The sequence below is a fragment of the Populus euphratica genome, unplaced genomic scaffold, assembly GCF_000495115.2.
Source record: "Populus euphratica unplaced genomic scaffold, PopEup_1.0 scaffold128.1, whole genome shotgun sequence".
In the NCBI taxonomy this organism is placed as follows: domain Eukaryota; kingdom Viridiplantae; phylum Streptophyta; class Magnoliopsida; order Malpighiales; family Salicaceae; genus Populus; species Populus euphratica.
In genome coordinates this window covers 8,476-21,032 of record NW_011500015.1, presented here as the reverse complement: position 1 = coordinate 21,032, position 12,557 = coordinate 8,476, and the positions used below count along the sequence as shown (strand labels likewise).

Genomic DNA, 12,557 nt, shown 5'->3' with positions numbered 1-12,557 from the left:
AAATTAACCCTAAATTTTAATTTTTCTTTTAAAATCCTTGATTGAATTAATAAGACCCTTACACTTTACCACCTTTTTTATTTTGGTTGTTGACCTTTTAATTCTTCATATTTAAGCTTATTTCAACCTTTTTCTTAAATTTTCTTTTCAATTAAGCCACTAATTGCACTACAAGTTACTTTTGAGTATTTTTACTTGTTCAAAATGAACCCTTAACCTTTCAAATTGTAATCATTTGTCCAATTTAACCCTAAACTGGAAAATCTTATGCTTTGACTGTTATTAGTATTTTTATTTAAACAACACTATTTTACTGAATTTTGATTGTGAAAGTATTATTTTATTTAAAAAAATCCAATTTTGAAAATATTTTTCAAAACTAGGGGTAAAAAATTAAGTTTTAATATATATGTCTTTAGTTATGGACTGATTATAGGGTGATGAATTTGGATGACTTCAACGTCATCCTTAGCATGGATTATTTAAAGAAAACAAAGGTTGCTCTATGTCATACCTTGGCGGCATCATGATTATGAATAAAGTATGTCCTTGTTTTGTTCATTGTTATAATTTTTTGCTGGCTAATAGTAATAAGAAAGGGAAAATCATGGTTTCAGCCTTTGATATTGATAAAGCTTTGAGAAATGGTAGGGACGTGTTTTTTATAATAATAGCATTTGAGAAATCAAACTAGTGTGGTGAGGTGAAGTATTATTCCATAAGTTCTTAGGTGGTATAAAGATTTGATGCCTCTGAAGTTGTTAAAAGAACTTTTACAATGATCATTGATTTAAAATGGTAATAAGAGTGACACCACCATTTTATACTATAAATCATTATTAGATTAAAGAAACAATTGATTTTCATTTTCATTTTCCTCTTTCATTATTAATTGTAGGTTTTAGGTCTTATTTATAGGTAAAAGTGAGGTTATTAGAGTTCTTAATCTAGTGGGATAAAAGTCCTTAATCTTTGAAAAGTTATCGTAACCATTGGTTCACACTTGTCCTTGTCTAAGCTGCAAACTGGAAAAGTAAGGTACTCACCTATTTTTTATGTATTGTTGGGTTTTGTCTAGTTTGGTCAAAGATTTTTTTGGTTTATAGTACAATGATTTTGAGGTTGAAAGATAAACATAACAAGTTGGGATTAAAAGTGTTGTGTTAGAGGGAAAGTTGAGAATGTTCTTCCAATGGTAAAAAGCTCCAAATTATTTCCCTAGAAAAGGTTTAACCCTTATCATTTATAGCTAAGTCATGAAAATGATAAAAGCATTGTTCATAGCCTTCAAAATAACAATGTTTTCTATTTTTTTATTATTTTTTCTCCTGATTAATGAAATGATGTTGTTTCATATAAAAATAATTATTTCATTTAAAACATATATCATTGTTTCAACCATTGCTTAGATTAGAGATTTTAATTAGAACAAAACAATGCTATTTTTTAATCCTATTTGGTCTTAGAACTTTAGTACTTTTTTGGTTTTAGCCCTTGGTTTTGTAAATTTTCAATTTGAACTAAATTTGACTTTTATCTTTAGATTAATTTTTCCCTAATTTGATTTAATTTAGCCCTATTATTTTTCCATATGTTTCAATGAAGTCCTTGGTTCTTTAATTTAAATGTTTTTGGTTAAATTAACCCTAAATTTTAATTTTTCTCTTAAAATCCTTGATTGAATTAATAAGACCCTTACACTTTACCACCTTTTTTATTTTGGTTGTTGACCTTTTAATTCTTTATATTTAAGCTAATTTCAACCATTTTTTTTAATTTTCTTTTCAATTAAGCCACTAATTACACTCCAAGTTACTTTTGAGTATTTTTACCTGTTCAAAATTAACCCTTGACCTTTCAAATTGTAATCATTTATCCAATTTAACCCCAAACTGGAAAATCTTATGCTTTGATTGTTATTAGTATTGTTATTTAAACAACACTATTTTATTGATTTTTTATTGTGAAAGTATTATTTTATTTTAAAAAAAATCCAATTTTGAAAATATTTTAAAAAACTAGGGGTAAAAAATTAGGTTTAAATAAATATATCTTTAGTTATAGACTAATTATAGGGGAAACAAGATATTTTGGTGATGAATTTGGATGAATTCAACATCATTTTTGGCATGGATTATTGAAAGAAAACAAAGGTTGCTCTATGTCATACCTTGACAACATCATGATTATGAATAAGGTATGTCCTTGTTTTGTTCATTGTTATAAATTTTTGCTGGCTAATAATAATAAGAAAGGGAAAATCATGGTTTCAAGCTTTGATATTGATAAAGCTTTGAGAAATTATAGGGAGGTGTTTTTTATAATAATAGCATTTGAGAAATCAAACTAGTGTGGTGAGATGAAGTATTATTGCACAAGTTCTTAGGTGGTATAAAGATTTGATGCCTCTAAAGTTGTTAAAAGAACTTCTACAATGATCATTGATTTAAAATGGTACTAAGAGTGACACCACCTTTTTATACTACAAATCATTATTAGATTAAAGAAACAATTGAAAGAGTTTATTGGTATTAGATTCATTCATCCTTCCAAAACTCTATATGATACCCTTGTTTTATTTCATAATAAGGCAAATAAAAGCCTTAGGATGTGTGTCAATTATCAAGCACTAATTAAGGTTACCATCAAGAATAAATTTAAAGCGCGTTTAATTCAAGATTTGATGGACATGATAAGAGAAGTGTCCATTTTTACAAACAATTAAGTTCTTAGCAAGTAAGGATTGTTGAGGGAGAGCATCATAAAACTATATGTGTAACAATGTATGATGCATATAAGTTTTTGTTTATACTTTTTTGTTTAACTAATACTCTAGGTATAATTTGCAACTTAATAATCATATATTGTATGATTACTTAGATGATATTACCTTAATCTAAATAAGTGATATTGTGATTTATAGTTGGAGTATGGAAGATCAGATAACACATCTTTCAAAAGTGTTAAGTATAATAAAGGAATATAAATTGTATGTTAAATATATATATATATATATATATATGTGTGTGTGTGTGTGTGTGTGTGTGTGTGTGTGAGAGAGAGAGAGAGTTTGCAAGGTTTCGATCATATAATGGGTAAGGGTTAGGTGGGGATGGATCCTAGAAAAGCATATGTTATTCTAAATTGGCCAAAGCCAAAAGTAATTTCTTAGTTATGATCTTTTTTAGGGATAAAAACAAACTAATACTAACAACACTATTTTAAATGTTATTGAGCTTTCATAATATAAAATTTTTCTCCAATGATTGTGATTGTGCATTATTTTAGTGTTTGGAGAATGTATTTATTAGAACATAAAGTTACAATAAAGATGGCTAATGAGATGAATACTTTTTTTATATAAAAAAAAAAACTTTGAAGAAGTTGTCATAGCAGCATGCTCAATGGTAGGAGTTTCTAGCCAAAAAAGATTTTATATAAGAACATACACCAGGTGACTTATTTAAGTTGTTGATGCTCCAACTAATGGAAGGTTATGGCTATTCTATTTGTTGTTGTATAAATAAAATATGAAAGTTGAAGAGATTACACTAAATTATTTAAGAAGACATTACCTGTATGAAACTAATTAATGTCATATAAAAAAAAATATGAATGTATTGGTTGCAAAATATCCTATTTATACAATAAAATGTCAAATATATGCCTAGAGGGAAGTGAATGAAACATTTAATGATGGAGACTTATGACCTATAATGGCAAGTTCATTTGGGAAGGAAAAGAATGGTAGCTCTCTTATCATAAACTTATTATTAGCAAAATATAGAGGAGCAAATAGAGTTATACATGTAGATATTTAATGTATGCTTATAAGATAGGTGATACACCAAAAAGTTGCAGACATATAACAGACATTACCTATACCAAAAAAATTATAGGTATTAGTTTTGATGGATTATATTGTTTTATGTATGGATGTTGTAACGGGGGTCAAAGACAAGTTTACCAAATATATAGTATCCATTACTATTTTAATAGTATTCATTGTTGAGATAACTGTTAGATTGTTTAACCTAAATATGTTGAAATACATTAAGGTTCCATCAAACATTGTTAGTGATTAGGATGTGCAACTCACAAGCAAACTATAGACAATATTGTTTAACTTAATGGGAACTAAGTTAAAGTTCTTTATTATTAATCATCCTTAAATCAATAGATAGATAGAAAGACATAACACCTTATTTGAGAAATATTTAAGGTATCATGTGATTACAATGCAAAAGAATTGATTTGAGTAGTTGGATGATGATTTTTTTTAGGACTTTCATAAGTCTTCTACAATGAAGGTAAATCCATTTACAATGAAGGCAAATCTATTGGTGGAAAGAGTTTACTTACATGTAAATTTGCAAAAGAGAGGCAAGAGTTGTTTGAATAGGCTCAAGATAAATTGAGTAAAGATAATAAATATATATAAAAATATGAAGTTTAACAAAGGTGATGATATGTTACTTAAGTTAACCTTGCAAATATGAAAGAAAATCATTCGCAAAACTAGGCATCAAGTATTGGTTCAAAGTTATGGGTCATTTGAAGTTATGGAATAGATGGGAATAATAGCATATAGGTTGAAATTAGCCAAGACTGAAATTTTATCCTGCATTTCATGTGAACTAGATAAGGAGAACCAAAAGAAAAGTAAGTCACAACATACACCTCGACAAATTCAAAACAATTTGATAATAGAATTGTCAAAATCCTAGATCACCGTAAACTTGGCCAACATAAAAAAATCGACGAACCAAGTTTTTGGTGAAATGGGATTAGAACCAGGAGGTTTGTGGGAGAAAGACCTAAATTTATGACCATTTGAAAACAAAGTACAAGAATACCCGACTCTATTTCAATGAAATTATTGAAATCTTCTGGTGATCTAGGTGCAATGGTGCGACAACAAACACATTACCTGGAAGATACCTTAGGCACTGGCAAACCACGAGAACATTGTTGAAATCTATAGACAACGTGCAATAGCTTGTGTGGGCAATGGGTTCATGTTGGCACAAACGTGGGCATGGACAAACTATCCAAGTCAAGCGGAAACACAGTAACTCTAGCAGCAGTGGTGTTAGCAATTGGCTAGTTATTTTATGGGTGGCAAACCACGGAAGTTACAACAAAGTACTCGGTAATTACAAGCATGACCAATACTTGTGGAGGAAAACTAGCTAGACCTTGGACGACTTGTTGACTGATGTGGGACAGGGCTCAAGGCGTCTTAGAAGTAACTAATTTCATGGGGAAAATGCGGTGAACTGCCCAAGCGCTTGCTGGAAAGTGTTAAGACGGTTTTATAATGTAATTTCCAACTATACGTAGGTTGTAAAATAAGTTGGGTAGCATACAATACCTTATAGGCAAAAGGTATTTTATGCCTTCTTATCCTCCAGAGCGGCCTCCCATGGTGGAAAAACACCAAATGGATGGGCTTTCTTGACTCAAGATCCATTTCGGTCCAGAGTATTCCTCGAGCACTGGACAACATAACCCATCGCTGAAATTTCTGAAAAATACACGAGCCCTGCTTGCCTGTTAAAATCTTCAAGTATTACAATTTGCTTTACAAGAGAAGCCCGCAGCTAATGCTTCTCAAGGATAATCTCAAAAGAATTGCAATTAGGTTATTGTTCACCAATAATGTTTCTCAAGGATCTCAAAAGATTTGCAATTAGGTTATTGTTCACCAATAATATCCTCTGCAAATAGCTGGAAGCCAAACCTGAGCATGATAATCATATCCCTCTATTTGACATGAATTTATCGCCCAGCAAGAACTTCCAACAATCACCAGAAGCGCTATGTTTCTTTTTTCTTTTTCTTTTTCTTTTTCTTTTTCTTTTTCTTTTTTCTTTTTTCTTGGAAGTTTGTACACAGGTCTAACATCCATCCCATCATTAGCATGCCGTATATATATTACACCAGAGACAGTAAGATCTATCACGCAACACTGCTAAGCATTAATGGAATCTAATTGCTTCAATGATTCTATTATTTGTTAAAGTACATAAAACGGAGAAAATCTTTTTCTTTCCATCTTTGACTAAGCTGCTCGAAATCATTGTACACTCTGCCTGGCCTGAAATAATCATTGGCTGGAGCGGGTAAGGGTGAGGAGAGCAGGAGTTGTTTTATTCATATTCAGAATTCATCGTCATCTAAGACCTTGAGACAGGCTAACTAAGAGCTTGAAGCAGAAATCCAGATTGATAGTTGCTGGATGTGTACGACATGCCCCCTACCCTCGAGAGTTATTCCTTCTGCCGCAGAAATGGATCCAGAAACTCATCACCTTTCCTATTCATTCCAAAGCAGGACCTAGAATTCTCTTCCACTAACAAAGAAAAGATAAGCAAGAACAATTTAGTCCAGGTAGTGGTTTACCTCTTCGAGCATGAAAATGACATTGGCATATGCTTTAAGGTAGAAACATCAAACAACTCCATAAACCTTTGATCCGAAACCCTAGCCTTTGCAGCTGCAAACCGCTGATACTCATCAAATATGGATGAGAGACACCACTTTTGCAATTTTCTCAGGCAACCCACAAGACAACCAGTTCGGTGCTGGATATAAGAAAAGCAAGCTTAACTCAGAAGGTGTTGACCCTAGAATCAAGTAAGAACTCCGAGAAACCACAAGAGGACATACCTTTCCTCGTTTACAATGAATCAAAACTGGATGATTCCTTGCATCTGCATTGGAAACAAACATGAAAGGATAGTTTTATATCCCTCAAATAATAGCAATTAACCAAGACAGATATATAACAAGATAGTTTGGGTGTGCTTGCATTACCAAGGACCACTTTCAGTGCTTCACGAATTGTATCCTCTGGGATGTTCACGAATGGCTCCTGGATGCATAATTGAAACATCACGTGGCAGCAGAGAAAACCTCTTCCAAGACCCCCAATATAATCAATAAAAAGAAACATTAACCATGAAAATAGTTACCTCCAGTGTTATTCTTTGAGACAAACATGCAACTGATGCACAAATTTCATCAAACCTGTCCTAATTTCTCTACTGATTCTATGTACTAATTGACAATCTCTGACTTTTTGTACAAGCCACACACACAAGGGAAGCCTTGTAACATGATTTGGTGTTGTGTCGGTCAAATCAAAATTACAGTATGTGTTTGTTTTGACCTAGAAACTATTTTGGGAAAAGACATCTCACAGGGACCAAATATACACTATGCCCTTATCCAATTGTTCATGCACCGGGTCATAAGGATTACTGGCATGCAAGAATTTTTCTGGCTCGCCACTACCATAATATGACTATAGCGTGCTTCGAGCATTGCCCTTATCGGAAGCAAGACAGTATAGCCAGTAGACATTCAGTTTCATGCTTGTTAGTGTTCGGAACACGGTACAGGGTCCGGGAACGTTATACGCACATGTGCATCTGTGAGACATGTAGGGGGCAGTTCCGTGTGCTAATTCGAATCAGGGTGCATTTTAGAAATCTATTTGAGTTGTTGGTAATTTTGAATACCACTAGGGTGTATAATGATAGATGGAAGGTAGAGAGTATTTGATAATCTAACTTCTGATTCAAATTAAGCAAAAGCAATCTCATAAAAAATGCGAACCCACAGAAGACATCTATAATATTGCACTTTAGCAGATGGACAAAAAACACACATAAACAAACATGAAATGAGGTAAACTGTACTAAATGCACTACTGATAGCCATTAACCTAAGACAACAATTAGAATTGGATTGTAGTCATGCACTACCGATAGCCATTAACCTAAGACAACAATTAGGTTATACAAATTTCTCTCACATTTTTGAGCTCCTTGCTGCTTACATACATGTATGTTAAGAATGAATAAACAAAATGCTGAAAAATGCTTTTTATAGCAGAAAAACAATTCTCTTTTGAAGCCAAGGACACTGCATCTCTGGAAGGACAACTATCTAGAAGTTGTAGACCTAAGTTACTGGTATAAAAAGTTGTGAACTCCAGAGCCAGACAATTTCATGGTAAATCAACAAAAATCTATTCAAATTTGAAGAGTTTCAGAAGAGCTAATACCCATTCAAGCCATAAAATATTGAATTCTAAACAAAATCAGTTATTGGAGCATACAATTTTGTTAATATAGATGTGCTAACAATCAGTAACTAATTGCAAGTAGAGTTGACAACAGATCCACTTTCTTCTTTTTTTGACAAACTCTCTGACTAGGTATTAAATGTTTTGAATGCGCATAAAAGATGATTTTACTTCACACACAGGCATATTAACCAATCCAATTGTGTATCAAATTAAAATTCAAAAGCATAAGAACTGATCCAGCCTCTTTACATTTCATCTATAGGTTATTTCTTGATGTTCCAGTTGAAGTAGAGACCAGTATGATCATCTGCAAACTTGGCAACTATTTTTTTTTTTTTTGAAAAGAAAATACTAAAAAACTTCGTAACTCTTCGAAAAGGCCTGAAGATGCCAGAAGGGACCTGTGGATTTGTACACACAATTCCCTAAAGGAATTAGATTTAGATTCACCTGATTCGGATATGTTCTATAATAGTAGCCATGATTTGTGTTTCCATTTGACGATAACATATTCATGATCCTAAATGTCAGTATTTCTTGTTTACTTATTTCCATCTCAACCACAAATACCAACAATCTTAGGATGCTTCAATTGCAAGAATTTAGAGAAAGAGCTTAATAGTCATGCCTTCGAACTGTATCAAAATTTTGGCAACGCCTCAGAGCAAAAAATATAGAAAGAAAAAAGGTTTCAAAAGTTCTTCCACAATTTAACTAGTTTCGGGAAAAAATAATAATAGTAAGTAACAAAATAGATTTCGGGCTTTGAAAAAATAAAATGAAAAATACCAAAATGAAAAAAATATTATAATAAAGTGCTAGAAGGAACAAGATAGTATAAAAACATAATTTTGCATAAGAAACAATCAAGGTCATCAATAGTGTTGGATATAATTAAAAACCTGTATAGCAAAAACAAGAAACTTGGTCTCCACCGAATTTAATAAGTGCATTGCATATTGTCAAAATCAGATATTACAGTCATCACAATTCAATGAAAAACTGCAGGTGACAATTAATCATTCGGGAAAAAAAAAACAAGAATAAATTCACATGTATAATTAATCATTCGGGAAAAAAAAAAAAACAAGAATAAATTCACATGTCTACCACCTGAAAGGATTCTGTATTACAGTGATTCTCATTTTTTTTCAATTTTTCTTATTTTGATGATTTCCTTTTTGTCAAATACATAACTGCTGCTACTTCTGAAATATATAGAAAGCATAGGACTACCCACATGTAAGAAACTCCGAGATAGAGATTACAGCCATACTTTTCTTTCTCTGAACAATCACCTTACGAGTAAGAGAAAAGAACGGCTTCTGATATATACATATAAAAAAAAAAAAGTTGTGAATAATGCAGTAACCCAGGACCTCATGAAAAAAACATCTTCTAAAATCTCCTAATATTCCATGTCCCCACTTGGCCACATTGAATAAAATTCTCTATTTAATTCTAATTAAATTTCATTATCAAATAAAAAAATTAATGAAAGATCGAGATCATTACGTGAACTCCAAAGCCACCACTTGAAAAAAATCAGATTCAAAACGACGATTGATCTAGCTTAAATACCTTGTAACCTTCGATCCCAAATTGATAGAGCCTGATTCCACCATCCTTTAGAAACTCCGTGGTCGCCTCTGGATACGGCTCAGGACATAGACATCTGAAAAAAAAACCCTAGCATCACTAATCCATATCATACGAGGAAAAAAAAAAACAAACTGAAAAGTAAGAAGAAAATGCTTACATGATAGAGCGGAGGCCGAGAGTTTGGAGAAAAGCGAAGTTAGCAGAGTCAGGAAAACCAGACCTAAAGATGCCATTATCTACCATAGCAAAGTTTAGAGGTGGAATAAGATTGAGCTCGTCTCCGACAACCGGAGAAGGAGAAGCGACGACCGGAGGTGGACTGAGATCGCGGCGGTCAAAAACTGCCACTTCGAAACCCCTGCCACTTCGATAGTCCTGCAGATGGTAGTGTCACCTCCGTTGGTGGCAGAGGTGGCGGAGTTGTGGTCAATTTTCATGTGAGAAGATTTTTAGAGAGAATCACGAGGGATGTTCTGTTAGGTACTGTACTGCTACTGCTTTTGAACTTTTTGTTGTTTGGCAGTTAAAGAAGAGTGGGGAGAGAGAGAGAGACAGAGAGACAGAGAGATGAGGTAGCTTTTGCCGAAAGGAAAGTAAAAATGGGTGGCGCTGGTAGTTATAAGAAAAGAAGCGAGGTGACCTTGGGTATTTATAGAGTTTTTGAGAACTCGACTCGACTGGCTTTAGTAGACTTTTCTTCTTTTTGTTTTTCGGAAAGAAAAGAGAGAAAAAGGTAGAAATATTATAAAAACAAATAACAGACGGCAAGTTCAAAATAAAATAAAATGTGTGAAAAAAATATATAGAGTATTGGAATGATCATAAAATTTAAAAAGAGAGAAGGGAAGGAAACAACAGGAAGCACATAATGAGGGGGGGGCATCGCACACGCGTGCTTTATGCGTGTCGTAACGAAACTTCCATGGTTATTTTTTAGGGAAACAAGAAAAATATAGAAGCTCGTTTATTTGGTTCCGGCTCTTTCCACGCCTGAGCTGCCAATAATTCAACCACGTAACATTTTATATAATGATAGTTTTGATACAAGCAAACTTCACGCGGTTACTGCCTGTACCACGTCGTTTTGAAGGGAATTTTTTTAAAATTAAACTAAGTTTTGACGAAGTAATTCACTTAGTGAGTAAACCGTGGGATCAACTTCAACTTATTTTTTAAAAAAATCTAGTAGGAGACAATCTAAGTTTAATAACATTAAATATAATCATGAAAAAAAATTATATTTAAATTTATAAAAGATAATAAAAATATCTCCAATGATACACAAAAATTTATTTTTTGTATTGAATAAATATTAATAATTAGTATTTATACACTTCATTCTCTTTTTAAATTCAAGAATTTCGGACCCATCTTTCTTTTTTGTTTTGTAAACTAGTGTATTAATTAGTTAATGCATGCATGTTTTAAGTATTGTGAAAACAATTTTTTTTTCTAAAAATTTTAAATTTTTATCTTAGCATTTTATTTATATAAAGCATATATAAATTCAAGTTCTACAACTCTAAATATGACCCATTAATTAAACAGTATTTTAGTTTGGACTTCACCAGTATTTTTTTCTAAACTTATCTCTTTCTTAATTTTTTTAATTTCAGTAGTTAAACTTATTAATCAGTACTTTTATTTATATAATATGCCTGCATTTAAGATGAATATTAATCATAAATTAAAGCTATCTTATGATATTAGATATGATATTATAAAATATATTTTAGTTAAGAAGTTATTGATATTTTAAGTACAAAATAATGATATAAATCTTAATAAAAATATATATTTTTAAATACTACTTGTCTTGTTAAGAAAATTCATAGGAATGCAATATATAATTTATAACTTGTAAGATTCTCTCTTTAATTATTATTATTATTATAAATGTCATTATCATACAAACCGTGATATGAAAATTCGGTATTTTCGCTTCTATGCAAGAGTGAAAATGTAAAAGAAAAATAAAAGTAAGAAGATGCATCTCTTACATCTATGTTCAACAGTCAAATTGGATTTGTCTAATTTAAGATAGTTGCACGCATTGACAACAACGAAATAATTTGAAGTTTTGCATATAAGTTGAAAACTTTATCTAAAAGCAAACGGGAACTTTAAATTAATTAAATGCCGACAAATTCAAATATATTAAAAATAAATAAAAAAACCACAATGAGCTTGTAGAGCCTTATAGTATATATTTTGTTGGAGTTATTCTTTAAAGTTTTTTTTTTAAATAATATTTTTTTTAATTTTTTAAAATTTATTTTTTACATATCACTTCAAAACAATTAAATAATACTTAAAATAATAATTTAAAACAAAAACATTTAGAAGTTTCACAAAAATATTTCTCAATGCAAAAATGGTACTTTGACTCAATCTAGAAGTTTTACCACAGCTTGATTTTTTATAAAATAATCCTTTGTCAAAGCCCCCAGAGTGTCTGAACACACGGAGATTGTCAACCTCAATTCTCGTATAACTGGTGAGTTCCTGGAAACAATCGTGAAATACAGTGGATACAACCCAGGTTTAATTTCTAGGCAGAGCGTCGTTCCAAAATGCTTCAAAAGAGCGTGCCATGCGCCCCCCTCCCAAAAAAATGACAAGGGTATGTTAGCCTACGTCTTATCTACATTAGACTACTCTGAAACCGGCAGCATCACACGTATTAAAAAAATATTTTGAGGTGAATTTGATTTGTTTTTTAAAGTATTTTTTATTAGAAAATATATTAAAATAATATTTTTTATTTTAAAAATTATTTTTGATATCAATTTATTAAAATAATAAAAAATAAATTAAAATTAAAAGAATATTTTTAAAACAGAAAAAGCCCAACTAC

At 31.5% G+C, this 12,557-nt stretch overlaps 1 long non-coding RNA gene and 1 pseudogene across 1 annotated transcript; one reads left to right on the top strand and one right to left on the bottom strand.

Annotated features, from left to right (window-relative positions):
- The first annotated feature begins 4,655 nt into the window (after positions 1-4,655).
- Positions 4,656-6,070, top strand: LOC105141619 (uncharacterized). The gene is made up of 2 exons (XR_845427.1): positions 4,656-5,644; positions 5,697-6,070. It is a non-coding gene; the product is annotated as an uncharacterized LOC105141619 (long non-coding RNA).
- Positions 6,071-6,401: 331 nt separating this feature from the next.
- LOC105141620 (probable tyrosine-protein phosphatase At1g05000) lies at positions 6,402-10,360 on the bottom strand (annotated as a pseudogene).
- Positions 10,361-12,557: the final 2,197 nt, after the last annotated feature.